Below are 21,453 nucleotides of genomic sequence, written 5' to 3'. Positions count from 1 at the left end.
TATTCGGCCTTTTGTTTTTCTGGGATTGGCTTAGCACAATATTTTCCAGCTTCCTTTATATACTAAAAAATTTCATAAATTCATTTCTTTACACTGAGTAATATTCTGTTGTGCATATAGAACACATTTTTTTTTATCCATTCCCCTGTTGAAGGGCACAAAGTTTGGTTCACTGTTCATCTATAAATGTCTGCTCTAAGTACTTGGTTACATAGAAACTCAGCCCCAGATATTTTGATGATTTGAGAGAGGCACACATAAACAGGCAATTGCAGGATTCAAAATAAAGTAATCATAGTGAAATTAGAAACAGCATCCTATCAATCTTGAATGGTGGATCTTCTTTCTTGCCAAGGGATGGTCCGTCCCTTTTTTCTTCATCAGCACATGTGACATCTCTTTGAGAAGCCTGTTCTGACGTCCAGGGGCAAGTAAATTGCTCATGGTGTAATAGTCCCCACATTTCTCCATTTCATGCAGAAACCAAGAGATCCTATGATCAGGATGCATAAAAGGTGTAATAAACTGGTTTATGCTTTACATTCAAAACACAAAGATCGTAATCTTAAATATGCAAAACAAAAAAGAAAAAAATGAATAAAAGAAAAGAGAAATATTATCTGTGTACCTCAGTTCTCAAATGCCCTTTTTTAAAAGTAGGGACTATCTTCATCTTGCCAATTTTGAGGGGCAGGTATCTAAGCTTTGTGGCTGGGAGAGGGAATGGCCAAATCTTCTGGCATTTTTGTTTGTGTTGGTGAGGAGAGGTTCAGATCTAGGGACATTCCCTCTTTGCACTGGAGGAAGTATATACCTCACCCCAGTATCACTGAAGGGTGACTGGTCTGGCATGCCTGCTGTGTTTAGGATCTGAGCAATGCATTACACATAAGCCAGGTAGAACCTTGGCCTTCAAGAAGTTTAACCTTTCCTGTGGGAAAGAGACACTAAACAGCAACAACAAAAATTCCACTAATACAGATTTTGAATTACAGATTGGGATAGATTCTGTAAAGTAAAAGAATCCTTTACTGAATCTTTTCAGCAGAATTTAACACATTCATCCTTTCTTTTTTTCAAATCACTCGTTCTTTGAAAAATTTAAAAACAACAGTATCAATGGGACTGGAGGCGTGGAAAGTGTGAGGCATTGGTTGTGCCTGGATCTCTTTCCTCACAGGGGAGAAATTGACCTAAGAGGTCCAAAAGCCTTGTTATCTCAATCACAAGACCCACTCAGCGCTGCCTGCCTATCTCATGCTTGGCATGAAACACACACCTTCCTCATTATTCTAATTATCTTCTATGTTATAGTCCCCAAATTTCCCCAGTTCATGCAGATACCAAGAGATCCTCTGATCAGGATGCATAAAAGGTGAAATAATCTGGAACTGAAAGATGACACATCTGCCACAGATGTCCTGAGCTATAAAATCTAGAGAGGGTCTCTCAATTGGGAGTGCAATAAAAAAGGCACCACATACAGGAATCAATAACTCAGGAAAGGATAGCTACCATTTATTTACTTATCTATATTTTTTATTTGGTCTTTTTAGATATACATGACAGTAGAGTGTGTTTTGACATTACACATACATGGAGTGTAACTTTTTAATTAGAATAACATTCTTGTGGTTGTACATGATGTGGAGTTTCATTGGTCTTGTATTCATATATGAACATAGGAAGGTGACATTCAATTAATTCCACTGTCTTTTCTAGTGTATGTTTTTTTTTCTGTTTGTTTTAAGAACTTCTTCTTCACTATATGGCACAATCCATCCAACAACTTTATGAGATTTGTGTAAAAAGTGTGAGGCATTGGGTGTGCCTGGACCTCTTTCCTTATGTGGGAGAAGTTGACCAAGAAAGTCCAAAAGCCTTGTTATCCCAATCAGAAGACCCACTCAGCACTGCCTGCCTATCTCAGGTTTGGCATGAAACACACCCCTTTCTCATTACTCTAATTATCTTGTATATTATAGTCCCCAAATTTCTCTAATTTATGCAGAAACCAAGAGATCCTATAAACAGGATGCATAAAAGGTGGAATTAACTGGAACTAAAAGATGACACACCTGCCACAGATGTCCTGAGCTGTAAAATCTACAGAGGTCTGTAAATTGGGAGTGCAAAAAAAAAAAAGCACCACACACAGAAATCAATAACTCAGGAAACAATAGCTAGAATTAATGTACTTATCTATATTTTTTATTTGGTCTTTTTAGATATACATGACAGTAGAGTGTGTTTTGAAATTACACATACATGGAGTATGACTTATTTTAATAAGAATAACATTCTTGTGGTTGTACATGACGTGGAGTTTTAGTGGTCTTGTATTCATATATGAACATAGGAAGGTGACATTCAATTAATTCCATTGTCTTTCCTAGTGTATTTTTTTTGTTTTAAAAACTTCTTCTTCATTATCTGGCACAATCCATCCAAAAACTTTATGAGATTTGTATGGTTATAGTCATTATTTTATGAATGAGTAAACTAAGTCTCACAAAGTTTAACTCACCCACCCATGGTTACCTAGATATTACTACCAGAGCCATTGTTCTAATTTAAATCATCTAACTCTAGAGCCCAGGGTCTTAACCTTGCAACATAGGATCAGCCTCACCTACTGCAACGTATGTTGAGATAAGGGACTGGAATGTGGCCAAAATCTTCTGAAAGTGTTGTGCCCAGAGCTCTGTCTCCTACAAAGGCACAAGTTGAAGATACCATTTTAACTCTATGGGGGATATCCTATCTCCCCTCCTCACTCTGGAAGAAGAAACCTTCTGAAGATTTTGAGGTTAAGAGTAAGAAGATTTCATCATGGCTGCTCACATCCTGCTCCATCCCTGAGCCTTTCTTTTTTTGAAAATAACCAATAAGGGAACAGAGTACCTCATAGTTTAGAAAGCTCATTTACATCTCTCTTAATGATAGATCCTATTTTACTCTGTGAAACAACTAGTGTTAGGTTGTTTTAATTCCCCTGTTATAGCCATTAAACCAACACTGATTAAGAAAATTGCGGAGGCAATTTAATCCTGAAGTGGGGCCCTGGAGCCAGAACTTGTGATTCCAAATTCTGCTGAAGGTGCAAGGGATTCTCTCAAAAACCTGGTTAATGTGTCAGCCTCACATGGGTTATATATTTCTTTCCACACCTCCCAGAATTCTCCCAACATAGTTATGAAATGGTGCAGAACTGCTTGTGAACACAAATCCACAGACAACCTTTAGTTTATTACTAAATGTGAATTTACTGAATGTCTAGAGTCAGCAGACAGTCAGAGGTAGAAAGAGTTCAGTCATTTTATAATCTGAATCATTTTGATAGTCAGAAAAGCAGGAAGTAAATGAGGACAAAGCCAATAAATCAAAGAGAAATCAGAATTCATGAAAAAGAAAATGCGTAAGGAGAAGATAAGCATCATAGGGTCATGTTGAAAGGCACTGCAAACCTGCACACTCCCCTCCACATGGGACAGTGAATTTATAACTTGCTTGATGGAACTGCAGGCTAGTCTTATCCATGGAATGCCCTGCTAGGCACCAGGCAGAGCCTTGTAAAATGGGCCTTTTAATATTTATTTATTGATTTTGGTACTCAGACTTTTTACTTTTTTCTTTGAATCCGGGTCTTTCTAAGTAGGTTATGACCTCACTAAGTTTCTAAGACTGCCTTTAGACTTGTGATCCTCCTGCCTCAGCCTCCCGAGTTACTTGGATTACAGGAGTGTATCACGATGCCCAGCTGACATTTCTCTTGTACTAAAATCTCTCCAAATGCTACTAACACCCACAGGATAAAACCAAATTGCCTTCAGCAACACCTGATTTTTCTTTACTAAGAGATGCTGGCCTCTTCAGTCTTGTCTCACTCTATAACTCCATAAGATGTTTTAAGGGATTGTTATCATTAATCACATCCCAATCTCCCTAAATGTGACATGTTTTCTTTTCTCTATACAGGATAAAAGAAAATATGTTTTCTTTTCTCTATACAAGATAGTCTTCTCCTGGAGTGACCCAACCTGTTTTTCATTAAGTGAATTTCTAACCAATTTTCAGGAGTCACAGAGGGCATCATGTACCCCCACTAACCCCTTCCCCTGACTCACCAGAGAGGTGGTGAAGAGCTCCACTTCTGCTCTCTCATAATTCTTATAAAGAATCACTCAGTGTCTGTAAACACAGGATTCCCATTAAAATGGATGTGCATAATCATACAACATGGAATATAATTTGCTCCACTCCAGATCATAGTAATTTATCTGTCCCTCCTATTCTCATTCCCTTTGTTACCCTTTCTCTATTTTACTAGTCTTATTTCTACTTTTTGAAAATTAGCGCTTTATTTTTATAATGAGATTACAATAAATCACTGAGTCAAACTCAATATAGGAATTGGAACTTTTATTCACCACTGTCTGCACTACTTGACCCACTCCAAGGGTTGGAACACATCATTTATAGTTAAAAACCACACGTAAAGCATGTCCTACATTAAACATAAATGGCTGTTACTATGATTCAAAACCGTACACAAAAATCATGAGCTCTAAAATCATAAGCAGAGGGGAAAATGAATCAAAAAAAACCTAAATGAGTATAACTGAAAGAATAGCTACTAATATCTAGACAATCATTCTATGTAGTTAGGGTACATTGTGAAAAAAAAAGGAAACCAAAAAGAGAATAATTTTACATTGTATAATAAGAAGAGAAACATTTGCATTTCTAAGCAGGGTTTGCTAAGAAAGATCAGGATGGCAGTTGCAGGGTTTTCTTCTGACAAAAGAATTTCTTATATGAAATGGAGTCTCAGAGTAAAATGGTTTGTCTGGTTAAGGGACCTATATCCTGGCCCATAACTTTTCTCCCTTTTGAATGAGGTAGAAGGTTGTAATGGCATATATATATATATGTATATATATATATATATATATATATATATATATATATATATATATATATATATCAATGAATATATATTGTGAATCATATATATATAACAATGAATATATAATATTTTATATATAAATGAATATATATATTGTGAGTCATATATATATATAATTGATTCACAAAATATGTTTTTTTTATTAATTCTGGATTTAAACACACTCTGAGTAAGAGAAAAAATATAATTAACTTTTCTTTTTTTTTTTTAGTTTTATCTTTAGAGGGTGGTTGAGGTCTCTTAGTCTGTCCAATCTTTTGCAGGAGATATTTTTTTTGTCTTGTCTCAGGTGAGATAAATCCACGCTGTGAGTTCATTTACCTTCATGGCCATTTGGGTAATCAGGATGAGTGAATAAGTTCCCATCCAACTAGATATTAATACTTTGTAAAACTACTTGACATAGACAAAGTCATAGTCTTTGTTTTACTTAATAATGAAATTAACAAGACTAAAAATATGCTTAGTTTGTGTAATAGCTATCTTGAAGTTTGGCTATCTTATACATTATATTCCTCTTTGAGATCAAAGTAATCTTTAAAAACTTCATCACTCTTCTAAACATAACTTTATTTGACCTGAAATCCAGCTCATTTTGGAGCCATTTTAACATGTAGTAGGTGGAAGGCAGAGTTTTGTCTCAGGTAAGGTGGGACTTGACAAAGTTTAGGTAATGTATTTTAGGTTTGAGATTAATTTTGCCTTTTAAATGTCATTTTATAAAGTTGGCATATATTATTTCCTGAGTCTATATGAATATTAGTTAACACAAAATAACATTACATTTAAAACCTGGATCAGAGAAAGGCTAAGGGGGCTGTTAACTTTCCTTTTGTGTGGGTAGGTGGCAAAATGTTTTCATGTTTTACACGTTTACCTTAAACAGATAAGGCTCTCATTATTTTTAAAAGTGCATTGATATTTCAATTGTAATGTGAAGAGTAACACAAAATTTTATATATAACTTATTGACAACAGATTACTTTATCTGGTTGTAAAACATTAAATGACATTAATAAATAGCAACCCAATTTGTTATTCCTATACATATCTGAGACTTTTGTTACAGATAATTTTAGTTTGGAGAACATCAACATGGCAAAGTGCTCTATTAAGCTTTTTATTTTACTGTTTTTAACTTTTACAGTACAGTTTAGTATCCAGAGTATAGTACAAAAATCATACGTCTGCATGGGTTTACAAAAATCAAAGGATATCCTTAAATTTCTTATACATTTAGAAAACAGTGTTAACAATCACAAACTGCCTTGGTGAAAGTAAAGAGATATAGGAGAGATCTCCTGGGACAACATGTGGAAGAAGTAGAACAGACCAACCTGGCCCCACACATGAAGGAGGTGGACCGGAGAGATCTAAGCCCCAGAGCAGAGGAAGAGCAGACTGACCACAGCCAGACACACAGAGGAGGAGGAACCTGACCTCATCCCAATGTGGGTAGGAGAAGGAGACTGACCTCATCCAGACACATGGAGGAGAAAAATGAGATTGACCACAGCTGCGTGTGCGGAAGAGGAGATAAACTATGCACATGTGAAGGAAAAGTCCAAACCACATCTACCAATGCATGGCTCTTCTGGCTCAATTCCATCTAGAGACAACATCCAGGACTTGAAAGACCATCACCAAGGTTCTATCCTGGTTACACCAGAGGTATCCTTGCTAGCCTACTTTGCTTCATACCCCTTTCACTCTCCCTAGGACTTAATATCTCTATATTCTCACATTCTACATCACAAATCCCACATCCTATAGCCTCCGTTTTGTTCATCATTCAAAACTGTATACCCTTATGCAACCCTACTATTTTTAATGTGGACACTAATTGAATAAATTATTTCTGTTTACTGTGACAAGACTATAATTGTCCAAGTAGGAATTACGTAGTTTAAGGCTGCATATTGTTTGCTTTTGATGCTGTAAATATTAATATACCCCTTAACGTTGAGGTATTGGTAACCTGCAGGGACATTACAAGATTATACAGTAGAAACTGTAATACCTCAGATCTATACTGCTATAGAGGTAGACCCATGAACAACATTAAAAAAAAAACAAGAGAAAAAAGTGACCCTAAACAAACCAAGATGGTACAATAATAGAATACATTGACAGCTAAGTAGAAGAAATGTCAGAGAAGGACATCAAAACATACACAATTAAAGTGATTTTCAAGGCACAGAATAATGTAAGACAGAAAATACAGGAGACAATACATCACTCCAATAATGAGATAAGAGATAAAATAGAGGTAGCAGAAGATTACTTCAAGAAACACATAGAGATTCTGGGGAAAAAACCCACAATCCTCAAAAATGAAGGAATAAATAAACCAAATTGTAAATTCACTACAAAGCATCACCAACAGACTGTACCACTTGGAAAACAGAACCTAAGGTGATGAAGACAAAATATATAATCTTGAAGATAGAGTTGACTCTGCAGAGAAGATAGTCAGAAACCATAATAGAACATCCAAGATTTATGAGATAACATGAAAAGAAAAAAATTTAAGAATTATAAGAATAGATGAAGAAGCAGAGATACAAACCAAAAGAATGCAGCAATAATTTAATGATATAATATCAGAAAATTTACCAAACCTAAAAAATGGAATGGAAGATTAAATATGAGATGCTTACAGGACCCCTGATGTACAAAATTACACCAAGATACATTAGAATCAGAATGACTAACAGAGAATAAAGATAAAATCTTAAAGGCTGTGAGAAAAGAAATCAAATTACACATGGGGGAAACCAATTTGGATCTCAACTGTTTTCTCAACCCAGACCCTCAAAGGTAGGAGTTCCTGGAATAAAATATTTCAAGATGTAAAAGAAAATGGAAGCCAACCAAGAATTTCACATCCAGCAGAATTAAGTTTCAGGTTTAAAGATGAAATTAAAACTTTCCATGATCACAAACAATGAAAGGATTCACAACTAGAAAGCCTGAGCTACAGAGCATTCTCAACAAAATATTTCATGAGGATGAAGTTAAAAAAGTGGAAACCAGCAAAGGGAGAAACTACACTAAAGTAATATTCAACCAAAGGAGAAACTAAATCAAATTAAAAACCAGAAGCAAAATGACAAGGAATACAAATTATATCTCAATAATAACCTTAACTGTTAATGGCCTAAACTTATCAATCAAAAGACCCAGACTGGCAGATTGAATTAAAAAGCAAGACCCGGCAAAATGCTCACCTCCTCCAGGGGCATGCTTTCCTCTTACCTCATGAGCTCTCTCCTCAAGTTCTCATAGAGTTAGGAATCTGAAGAAACCAGTGGTCTGCTTAGACCAACAGACTTATGTATATCCCAGGCATAGTGTGGAGTAGAAAGTGAGTAAGTGAGCAAATATCAGAAAATTTGCCTTGTGAGTTCCCACTCACCATGGAGAGATAGAGAACTGCCACCTCTACACAAGGACAAGGCAAGTTCAACACTTGCCCTGAGTTTTCACTTCTGAAAGTTAAGAATAAATCTTTCCATTGTTAAAATGCAAAAGTAGGTCACAGAAATGTGGATTTTGGGACACATCTACTGAAAAGTTCATTTGGGATAAATGGAGAAGAAATTATTGCTTTTTCAGAGAGAAAATGCATGGAGTCTTTCACTGGAACAAATAAAATCCTGTGAATGTGCCAGAGATTTTGGCTGTGAACCTGAGGCAAACACTAGGCTTCAAAGAAATGAGGTTAGAGCCCCAGGAAAATCCTGGGGGTACTCTGTGGAGCCAACACACAGTTTCTGAAACCTCAGCACTTCTTCCCAAGGAGCAGCATCTAAATGGAACTAAGTTGATCTTTGCAACCAGGAGAAGCAAAATGGGAACTTAAGCAACACTTACCTTGCAGCAAGCCAGAATAGTTCCCCCAAACAACAGAGGTTTTGCTCTCAGAATCTCCAGCTCCTTTAAAAGTCCACATGAGGAGGTCCTCTAGCTATACTGTAAAAGAGAAAGCCAGGTCACAGAAATAGTGAAAGTCTGTGGGGCTTGCCTGTCACAGACTCAGAAACTAGAGCAGTCAAGTCAGGGAGGTGACATGTAGGTGATATAATGACAGCAAAATCCGCAAAGCAATAATTGCATTAACCCACCTTCTCCCCCTCCACCTCTAGTGAGGGACCTCCTAAAACTCATGATTAACTAAAAGAAACTGAATTCTTTATGATCCCATCCTAAAATGAATAGTTGATAAACATCCCCAAACTACAGTGTTCCTGAAAGGTTAAGACTAAAATTTTGCCAGGGCATTTGATTTCCCTATGTCAATTGGTGAAATTGATTATTCCATGAAATTACGATTCTCATTCATAGAATAATAAATGCGCTAGAAATAGAAAGATTTTTTTCTTTTCCTCGAATGATAAGATTTTGCTTAAGTGCATCTTCTCAACATCACAAACTCATGAAGCACCTGTGGTAATATCGTTCTTACAATTTGTTCTGAGGGTTTTATATTTTTTCTTTTCTCTGAAGCATGCTCCTATTTTAGGATCTGGCAGTTAGATCTGTCTTCCCAGAAAGATTTGGGAGTGCTCACAGTGCTATTATTTATATAGAATGACAACTGAGTTCAAGGCTTCCCATGACATTAGAGAAATCTGAACCCCTTCAGAGATACCAAAATTGCTGTCATCAGACACTCCGTATGATTTGACATGTAGAGAAGGCTGATTTTCCACATTTCACCTGAGTGGCACTGGGCACAAAAATGGGTTACCAAGGAACCAATGTTGAGGCCATTCCTCTCCTCATGAAATCTAAAACCAGTGATGCTTGCAGGGTCAGCACAGTGCCAGCCATGCTCACACTTATAAAGAGGGTCAGTTACAAAGCCATTCATTTGTTGCCTCTGTCCCATCAACTACCTCTGTATGAAACCCATTAGGGCTGATGCTCCCTAGGGCAGGCCTGCCTGCAACTCATCTTTGATATGTCATGTCCTGAAACCCACAGCTGTGGGTTCTGGATCCTGCAAACCTCTTTACTCCAATGTGGCTGACATGGGGCAAACTTAAGAAAGAAGAGAGAAAAAGAAAAGAGGCTGCCAACAACCATTAAATCCTGTAGCTGTTATTCCCAGAAGGTTGGTTCCATAGTGAAAAGTGGGGAAGGTATGAAAAGTTCTATGTGTATGAAAGTAATGTTCCCCAAGAGACCTTTCAGTTACAATAGAGGTGCCCTTTGAAGTTCAAGTTTCTTCCTGTTCATAGCAAGAGATGCACTGTGCAATATCAAAAGAGAAACTGTGATGTGTTCCAGATGGTTGAATTAATATCTTCTTCTCCAGAGAGGAGCCTTTAAAGCCGACAGTGTGTCAAATATTCTGTAAAAATCTAGTAACTTTTGTAAAATACTATAAAATTTATTTCAGGAAAAACTTGTATTTAAAGGATCCACAGGCATTTCTCAGCAAGGCCAGCTGGGCTCTGGGATTCCTCCTCTGTATTTCCAACAGCTGTCTCTGCTCTAAAAGTTCAACACTTAGAGGTAAATGGTTCTGCACATTACATGATGTAGAAATTGAATTATAGGAGGGGATGGAGGTTCCAGGGGAAGATCACAGAAAAGAGGGAAGGTGGAGTGTGACCCTCCCACTAGGGAGGGGGTGCACTGTGGAGGTTTTTGTAAATGATGCTGGAGAGTAGGAGGGAGGAGAACAGGAATACCTGATATCCACAAGACAGCAACACATATCCTCCAGCAGACATAATGGAGAAGGTAAAGATAATAAAACAAATCTCCAAATAATCCAGATGCCTCCAGTATTCCCAAAGTAAATAGAGAAAGGGGCGAGGTTCCTACTGCACATGGCAGTCAGTTTTTTTAAAATTTTTTATTTTGTATAAATTGCCTCCATTGTATTCTGGATCATTTGTCTGGGTCTAGAATTCAGTTAATCAGATCATCCCAGGAAATAATTTTGTCAATAACCCCCATAGACACAGGAATAAGAAGTTGGGGGAAGGGGTAGTAACTCAAGCAGATATTAAGCATCTAGTTAAGATTAATAGAAACTTATTCATTTCTAGCATTATCTGTTTTGACTTTCCAAACACTTTAAAAAAATAAGGCCCTAAAAAAACACCTCAATTCCAGGGTTACAGAGGAGAAGGGCCTGGACAACTACTCACAGACAGAGAAACACCAGGCTGATTGTGAAGAGAATCCAGATCTCCATGGAGAAGTTGGGGATCAGGTCTATCACAGCTTTCCATGGACAATTCTCTACACTGAGTTTTCCTGACAGCTGAAGATGAAAATCTTTAGGGCTGCGCTATGCAAGGCTGTCCCTGCAGAGCTTCCCTTCTTTGCCCAGATGTATTTGGTGAGGCCAGCCTGCATTTTTACATTATGGAAGAGGAGATGGAGATAGTATGTTGGCCAGGAGTAGGGCCACCTTTGCCCCACCTGTAGTTGGAGGGGTTGAATGCCCTCTGCACCCTGGCAGTTGGAAAAGGGTTATAAACACCGCTACTCTGACTTCCTCTGAATGCATGTTCTATGTAAAAACAATAAGCAGTTCTCTGTAACTATAACTATAGGTTATTCATGACCTATACTTCGAGAACCCAAGTTCCCTCCCCAGATTGGTAATTGAAAAGAAATGTACACATTCAGTCTTACCTCCTTTTAGTGCTTATTCTGTGGGAAGTCAATAAGCACCTCAATCAGTGTTATTGGTACGTTCAGTGGTTACAGATAACCACTTTCATTTCACCCCATTATTCTGGATTTAAGTATATGGGCTACTGAACAGTGGCCTGTGTAGGTGGACATCTCAATACTAAATATCCGCAACCTTTTTTCTTTGCTTTGGAGCTTATCAAGCAGCACAAATTGTTGACCATCATAGTTTGTTACTTTTGAGTTAAAGATTTCTTTAGGAGACCATAGACAGACACAAAAGCTCTTCATTTAAAATGCAGTAAGGAAATACATCTATTTATCCATGCATTGATTCAAGGCCAAGGGGAGGTGTTGTACCAGGTAGAGTCTCCTGGCACACAGTCTCCTTACCCAGAAATAGCTTTATGTGAGCAGAAGACACATAAATGGGCTCAGATACAGCCATGCATGTGGTATTCCTGTGGAATGTTTCAAAAATGACACTCTGCAGAGATGTGATTAAGGGATATATGTGGCAGAGATACTTACAGACAAGGAAAAGGACAGGAAGAAAAGCTGGGAGGCAATCACCAGGAATGGTGGGATTGATAACCCAGGAAATTCTTACATATGCCTGACTTCTCTCTTTGACTTTAATGGACTCTGTTTCATAGAGTGAACCCCAGTTCACAGAGGTTGAAACTGAGGCTCAGTGAATGCAAATGACTTCACAAAAGCTGTGGATCACAACAAAATAGTATAGATAGAGCTAACGTGAAATGAGTTTCAAAAGTCTTCTGCTTTTCATTTCTCAGTACTTGCCATTTCCTAACAGGGTCAACATCAGACATAGCCAGATCCATGACTGCAACAGCAAATCAGTTGAGATTCTGTTCCTATCTCATAGTTATTTCCTCAGCAGCTCCCCTGTGGCATTTTTAGAAGTAAGAACACCTCTCCCCCTTTCTCTCTCTCTCTCTCTCTCTCTCTCTCTCTCTCTCTCTCTCTCTCTCTTCTCTCTCTCTCTCTCTCTCTCTCTCTCTCTCTCTCTCTCTCTCTCTCTCTCTCTCTCTCTCTCTCTCTCTCTCTCTCTTCTCTCTCTCTCTCTCTCTCTCTCTCTCTCTCACTCTCTTTCTCTCTTTCCCTCCTTCCTTCCCCGCCCCTCCCTCAGCAAGGACAAAGAGGAGGGAGAAAAATCAGTGAGATACTGAAGGTATTGATGAGTAGGACCATCCTCTATGACTCCATCAGTGGGGTCCACAGAATGCATTAAAACAAGGTCAGAGTGTCATCTTATAACCACTGGCAACTTAATCCCAATGCCTTCCTTATTCTTTTTGGAAATAAATTTCCTGTGGAAATTCATATGTTTTCATTTTCCTCTAAAGCATATAATTACAAATACTGTGCCATTACCAAGTCCAACGTGACAGTTCCTCTGCCCTTGTCATCTTAGGCCCTAACCAGGGTGGTTAGACTTCACATACAATGGAATATTACTCAGCACTAAAAAATAACAAAATCATGGCATTTGAAAGGAAATGGATGGCATTATAGCAGATTATGCTAAGTGAAGTTAGCCAATCCCTAAAACAAATGACAAATGTTTTCTCTGATATAAGAGGTGTGACTCAAAACAGAGCATGGAGGAAGAGCGTGAGAAGAAGATCACCATCAAATAGGGATGAGAGGTGGGAGGGAATGGGAGAGAAGAGGGTAATTACATGGAAGGTGGAAGGAGACCCACATTGTTATACAAAAATACATATAAGAGGATGTGAAGGGAAGGGGAATAAGATAGAGAAAAAAATGAGTTATGGTAGAGGGGGTAGAGAGAGGTGAGGTGAGGGAAGGGGAGGAGAGGAAGGGATAGAAAGGGGATAGGAAGGGCAGCAGAAAACAACAGACACTATGGCAGTATGTATAAATGTGGCTGTATAACCAGTGTGATCCTGCAATCTGTAAATGTGGGAATAATAATAATTCATACCCCATTTGAATCAAATGTATGATATATGATATGTTAAGATCTATGTAATGTTTTGAGCAACCAATAAATTTCTGATTTTTTTAAAAAATCAATAGCTATCATTACTTGGGAATGAAATGTAATCAGAACTATTTCCCAACTGATGCAAATGGTCTTACTCTACAGGGAATAATAATAAGAGACATATGATATATGATATGTCAAGATCAATGTAATGTTTTGAGCAACAGATATATTTCTGATGTTTTTTTTTTTAAAAAAGCAATAGCTATCATTACTTGGGAATGAAATATAGTCAGAACTATTTCCCAACTGATGCAAATGGTCTTACTCTACAGGGGATAATAATAAGAGACATGTTCTTTGTGCCATTTGATTCCCCAGAAGCAATGTTTTCTAACATAAAAAGTTTGCAAACTGACAATTTATTTGAACATATACAGGAAGCACCCAAACCACCCCTTGTCTCCCATCTACTCTTTGTTGTATTGAAGCATCTGCATGACTTTTAGAGGTCTGCTCTAAGTGCTGAGATTACAAAGATGACTAAGATTCAGGTGTTCTGGCCAAAAATAATGACAAACAGATAACTACAGCAACCATCTAAGTATAATAAATGTTTTTGTCAACATTGAATATTTGAGTTTCGTCTCAGTATTATTTATATACTATCAATGTGGAGTCTCAAATAATATTCACAGGGCATTAGGCTCAGATCCTATCACTGGATACAGAGTATTGTAAGGATCTCCATGAATCTGATATTATACCTTACATCGTTAGCCCAAGTTTCTCCTCTTATGGGAAACCTGTACTGATTTCCATTGTTTAAGTATTTGCTCTCATTGCAGGGAGGCAGTGTTGTGCTGAAATGATTTGAGTGTTAGATTCAATTTTCACAATTTCTAAACTTGACTGTGAAAAATAGAGAGTAATTTTTTAAATGCAAACAAGATTTTTTTCTAATTCTGTTCTCAAGAGCCTACACTTCTCAGTAGAAGCACACTTGATTAGGTCTATTTGGGAAACGAGGTGGTATCTATCTTTGATTGCTGAAGAAGGGGAACAACCAACTCTTGTAGGCCTCATGATTGGATGTTGTAGGGAAAGTGGCAGGTCCCATGGCGTTCTCTCTTAGCATTGGAGAAGGTGTGTTCCTTACCTCAGTGACACTATGAATTGGCTCGGCTGCATGCCTGCTGTGTTTGGGACATGCAACAGCACTGCAAATAAACGTCAGAATTATTGCTCTCATGAAGTTTAACATGTAACAGGAAAAATATGCTAATCCTATAAGCACACAACAAATATTGAATTAGAAATAGAACTGCTATATGATTCAGCATTCCACTTCTGGATATTTATTAAGATAAAATATGTGTCATAGAGGCATGTGTACTCCCATGTTTATTGCAATATTATTCATGATAACCAAGAATAAAAATCAACTTTAGTTTCCATGAATTAATGAATGGATAAAAGGAAAGATGGAGTGTATACAAGAGATAACACTATTCAACCTTACAAATGATGAATTTCTATCATTTGGGGCAGCATGGATGTGACTGAATGGCATCATTTCTTTACAAAATATCCTGCCTCAAATTCTTCATTTTAGTAATAAAATACCGATTTATAGAGAAATTGGTAGTGAGGCATATAGTCATTACTGTAACTAAACTGAAAAAGTGGAAGCATTTTTAGAATTGCAAAATGCCCATAGGTTGGGAGAGTTGGGAAACAGCCAGATAAAAACATAAATGGAGTTTTAGAAAAAAGAGGAGGAAATTGTAACAGTATCAAAGGGAAATCTTTTCAGGAATCCAGAAACATAGACACAAATCTATCACTCACACACCTGACCATGGAAATAAATCTATATTCTTCTAAGTCTAAATCTTTCAATTACATGTACTTAGAGAAAGTGAGGTGACTGAGACTAGCAGCAAGCTGGAAGATGTCACAATTCCAACAATGTCAGCAAGGATGACATGTATCCAATAGCTTTTTACAACACTATCTCACTAGCAAAATTCTGGTTGAATATTAAACAAAAACCTCAGGGGACCACAAAAACCTCAGAAAGTGTAGAAAATAACCAGTTCAGGTAAGGTAAGAATGAGAATTTATGTCACCCAGGAACATGCTGTTAGGCCTTGCTTTAGAGCCTGTCACTAAAAGTCAAGATTTCATTAACAATTTGTCACAGATGATATATATCAAAGTGAGTCCTGAAAGGCAGACCTTGACTGCCACCAATCATGACATGTATCTAATGTTTTTCTACCTTGTAGATATAATTCTGGTTGACTATTATCTAACAACTTAAGCTTACACATAAAACTTAAGAAGTTCATATTTTAATCACCCTAATCAGGCCCATTGAGATTGTGAAATCAGCAGACTGATTAACTGGTCACCTTAAAACACACCAGTTTGGGCACAGATTTCACTTGTCATAAAAAACAGTTGGAACTCAAATCTAATTTGCCACGGAGAATGCCCTGTAACCCTGCAGAATTATAAATGGTTCACACCCATTAAATTTTCTAGGGTGTTTAATCAATAAAACCCAATGGTGATAAATTATTTTAGCAACAAGAAAGTCACAAAGTTTAAGACATTTTACCAGAATGAGAGAAGGACTGCATAGCCTCCTGTGACTACTATAATGAAACGGATACTATTTTTTTGCTAAATATTAACATGAAACCATATGAAAATATCCAGGATTTTGGTAAAAGTAAGTATATGAACAACACTAAAAAATCTATAAAATAGTTATTTTTGTTGGTAGATCTTTGCTCCTGTTATTGGTTATCGAATCTAAAGGTTAAAATGAAGATAAGTTATGTTAAGTGAAATAATTTAGTCCCAAAACATTAAACTTCAAACGTTTTCTCTACTAAGGGGAAGCTAATCCAAAGTAAGGCAAGTAAGGTGGAGATTAAAAAATACAAGAAAAAGAGAGAGGGAACAAAAGAAGGGAGAGGTAATTTCATCAAAAAATGGGAGTTCATAATTTGCTTGAATCAAATGTATGAAATATGATATGTCAAGAGCTTTGTAATATTTTGAACAACTAATAAAAAATAGAGAAAAGTTCAGTAGAATAGATGGAGGGGGTTGAGGAGGAAGAAGAAGGAACATAAAAAGGGAAAAAGAGTGGAATGAATCTCACTGAACATGGAATGTGCATGTATGGGTGTGGAACAGTGGGTCCCAGCATTACGTGTTTCCATAGGACATTAATAAAAAAAATTGTAAATGGATTTGTTATGGGATGATTTGAAAATTAAGTCAGTCTGACCCAATTTTGTTCAGACAATTCACCCTGGGTAGAATTGGCCCCCATTTCTGCATGAGCCCATTCACTTAGAAGCTAAAATTTCCACCCTTACCACCTTGATCCCTGAAAACAATGTCCATAACTGTAAAACTAATGAAAGCTTGCTTCCTGACTATGCACAAAAAGGTGCCAATTCTGAGAATTTTTTTCTTTCCACTTTGTAAAATATGTCTTATAATTGTACTTGCCTCCCCTGCCTCCCTTCTTTGTGGTTTTTTGTGTTTTTGAGATGCCCCCCACCAGCATTCAATTCTTGGGCTGCAGAACTGGCGGCTTTGTGTTCCCTTGGCCCTGGCCAGAATAAATTCTTTATCTTTACTTCAAAAAGACACAGAGTTTTATTTGGGATTTTTGAATAGTGCCTTAACATTTGGAAGCCCCAGAGAGATATTCTCTGAAGTCTAGGCTGTGCCTCTCAGCCACCTGAGACCCCAATGCCACAAACACAGAGAGAAAATCCTGGAACCAAATATATAAAGCTCTGAAAAAAAATGGGTGTCATTTGCAGAGAAATGGATGGCACTAGAGCAGATTATGCTAAGCGAAGTTAGCCAATTCCTAAAAATCAAATACTGAATGTCTTCCCTGATATAAGGGAGGTGACTCAAAACAGAGTAGAGAGGAAGAGCATGAGAAGAAGATTACCACAAAACAAGTAAAAGAGGTGGGAGGGAATGGGAGGGAGAAGGGAAATTGCATGGAAGATGGAAAAAGACCATCATGGTTTCACAAAATACATATACGATGGTGTGAGGGGGGAAAGGAAGAAAAAAGAGAGAGATGAGTGTCAAAGTAGAATGAGAAGAGAGAGGTAATGAGAGGGGAGGGGAGGGGGGATAGGGAGGGCAGCAGAATACATCTGAAACACTAAGATTGCTGTATGTATACACATGGATGTATAACCAATGTGATCCTGCAATCTGTACACGTGGAAAAATGAGAATTCATACACTATTTGAATCAAATGTATGATATGTCAAGATCAGTGTATTGGGTTGAGCAAATAATAAAAAATTACAAATAAAAATGGGTGCAAATCAAGAAGCTTCTATCCAGCAAATTTAAACTTTAGATTTGAAGATGAAATAAAAACCTTCCATGATAAACAGAAGTTAAAAGAATTTATGGCCACAAAATTGGCTTTACAAAACATTCTTGGATAAATATTCCATGAAGAGGAAATGAAAAACAACAATGAAAATCAGCAGAAGGAGGTAGTACTCTAAAAGAAAAACTAATCAAAGAAGAAAATCAAGTCAAGTTAAATAACCAAAATAAACAAACATGGCTGGGAATACCATGTCTCAATAGTAACCCTGAATTTTAATGGCTTAAACTCACCAATCAAAAGACATAGGCTAGCACACTGGATTAAAAAAAGAACAATATGCTGCCTCCAAGAGACTCATCTGATAGGAAAAGACATACAGAGACTGAAGGTGAAAGTTTGGGAAAAATCATACCACTCACATGGGCTGCAGAAGAAAAAAGGGGTGTCCATCCTCATATTAAATAAAGTAGACTTCAAGCCAAAGTTAATCAAAAGGGATAAAGATGGACATTATCTACTGCTGAAGGAAGCATATACCATTAAGACATAACAATCATAAATATATATGCCCCAAACAATGGTGCAGCCATGATCATCGAACAAATTCTTCTCAAGTTCAAATTGAACACAACACAATAATTTTGGGTGACTTTAACACACCTCTCTCACCACTAAATATATCTTCCAAACAAAAATTGATTAAGGAAACTAAAGAACTCAATAATACAATTAATAACTTAGACTTAACTGACATATGTAGAATATTTCAACCTGCATCAAACAGGTACACTTTCTTCTCAGCAATACATGGATCCTTCTCAAAAATAGACCATATAATATGCCACAAAGCAACTCTTAGCAAATACAAAAAAGTAGAGAGATACAATCATGCATTTTATCAGATCATAATGGAATGAAATTAGAAATCAACAACAAAGTGAAAAATAAAAATGTCTCCATCATATTGAGACTGAACAATATGCTACTGAATGAACAATGGGTTGCAGAAGACATAAAGAAGGAGATCAAAAATTCTTACAGGTAAATGAGAACATAGACAAAACATATCAAAATCTGGGACACTATGAAAGCAGTACTAAGAGAAAGGTTCATTGCATGGAGTTCATTCCTTAAAAAAAAAAAAGCTAATAAATAAATGACCTCATATTACATCTCAAATCCTAGAAAAAGAGAAACAAATCAGCAGCAAAAGCAATAGAAAGCAAGAAATAATGAAAATTAGAGCTCAAACCAATGAAATCAAAACAAAGGAAACAATTTTAAAAATTGACAAAACATGGCGGCCGGCGAGGAAACAGCGATTCCAATGTTTCCACTTTAACGGGACCAGAACGACCCACTGCAACAGCCGCAGCCTACCTACGGAGGAACTTCTAACAAAATTCCCTTAAGAGGAGTGCAGCCGAGAACTGGTAGGTTTATTGGAAGTGACAGTTTGTCCCAGAGAAGTGGATCTTGGCTGGCCACGCGGGCACAGAGGTACAGTACTGCAGCCATCAGCCGCTCCTGCAAGCGGCTCTCACGGGAAGCCTATCTCTGGCTCAGCGTGCGGCTGCCCCACACCCCTGCCTGGCTCTAGACCACACGGCCTCCACAGGCAGCTCCAGGGCAGGTGCAGGAGTTTAGTCCCACAGCCAGCACCCGCTACTGCAAGCGGCCAGCACCCAACAGCTGGCCCGCCCTGCCCGAACCGGCAGGCATTCTTCACCATTTAGGCTCACACGGGAGGCTTATCTCTTGCTCAGGGAGAGGCTGCCCCACCCACCTGCCTGGCTCTTGACTACGTGGCCGCAGCTTCCTGGCTCCACAGGCAGCTCCACAGCGGGTGCAGGAGTTTAGTCCTGGAGCCAGCACCCGCTTCTGCAAGTGGCTGGCACCTGGAGCTGCGCGGCCGAACCAGCAGGTGCCCTTCACCATCTGGGCTACCACAGGAGGCCCATCTCTCCCTCAGCAAGCTGCTGCTCCACACGCCTGGCTCTTAACCATGCGGCCGCAGTTACCCGGCTCCACAGGTGGCTCCACGGCGGGTGCAAGAGTTTAGTCCTGCAGCCAGCACCCGCTTCGGCTAGCGGCTGGCACCCGGAGCTGCGCGGCCCGCCCCACCCAACCGGCAGGTGCCCTCCACCATCTGGGCTCTCACGGGAGGTCCATCTCTCGCTCTGCGAACGGCTGCCCCACCCACCCGGCTCTTAACCACGTGGCAGTATGAAAAGACAAGGAAAGAAAGGACCACAAGCAATGCAGGTCAACTCAACTTTAGAAGAGGCAATAGCTGCAACAGAGAAAATATCAGAGAAAGAGTTCAGGATATATATACTTCAGATGATCTGGAGTCTCAAGGAAGACATGAGACAGCAAAATCAGACAATGAAAGATCACATTGACAAACAAATCCAGGAAGTAAAAGATCAATTTCACAGGGAGATAGAGGTAATAAAAAACAAACAAATAGAAATCCTAGAAATGCAGGAAGCAATAAACCAACTTAAAAACTCAATTGAGAATACTACCAGCAGAGTACATCACTTAGAAGATAGAACATCAGTCAATGAAGACAAAGTATTTCAACTGGAAAAGAACATAGACAGCTCAGCAAGACTGCTAAGAAACCATGAGCAGAACATCCAAGAATTATGGGATAATATCAAAAGACCAAATTTAAGGTTCATTGGGATACAGGAAGGCACAGAGCTCCAAACCAAAGAAATAAATAATTTATTCAATGAAATAATACGAGAAAACTTCCCAGACTTGAGGAATGAGAAAGAATCCCAAATCCTAGAAGCCTACAGGATGCCGAATGTGCAAAACCATAAGAGATCCACACCTAGACATATTATAATGAAGATGTCCAACATACAGAATAAGAAAAGAATTATAAAAGCTAAAAGAGAAAGGAAGCAGATTACATTTAGGGGTAAACAAATCAGGATAACAGCGGATCTCTCAACACAGACGCTGAAAGCTAGAAGATCCTGGAATAACATATTTCAAACACTGAAAGAAAATGGGTTCCAACCAAGAATCGTGTACCCGGCGAAATTAAGCTTCAGGATGGAAGATGAAATTAAAACCTTCTACGATAAACAAAAGTTAAAATAATTCGCAGCTAGAAAACCTTCTCTTCAAAAAATCCTTGGCAAAACATTACAGGAAGAGGAAGTGGAAAATAACGTTGAAAACCAACATTGGGAAGTAGGACAGTAAATGGGGGAAAGTAATCAAAGAGGAAAACAAACCAGGTTTAGTATCGTCAATAAACAAATATGGCTGGAAGAACAAACCATATCTCAATAATAACCCTAAATGTTAATGGCGTAAACTCACCAATTAAGAGACACAGGCTAGTTGAATGGATCACAAAACAAGACCCAACAATACGCTGCCTGCAGGAGACGCATTTGATAGAAAAAGATATACATAGACTGAAG

This window comes from Ictidomys tridecemlineatus, chromosome 10, assembly GCF_052094955.1.
Source record: "Ictidomys tridecemlineatus isolate mIctTri1 chromosome 10, mIctTri1.hap1, whole genome shotgun sequence".
NCBI classification, from domain to species: domain Eukaryota; kingdom Metazoa; phylum Chordata; class Mammalia; order Rodentia; family Sciuridae; genus Ictidomys; species Ictidomys tridecemlineatus.
This window is presented reverse-complemented; position numbering follows the sequence as displayed.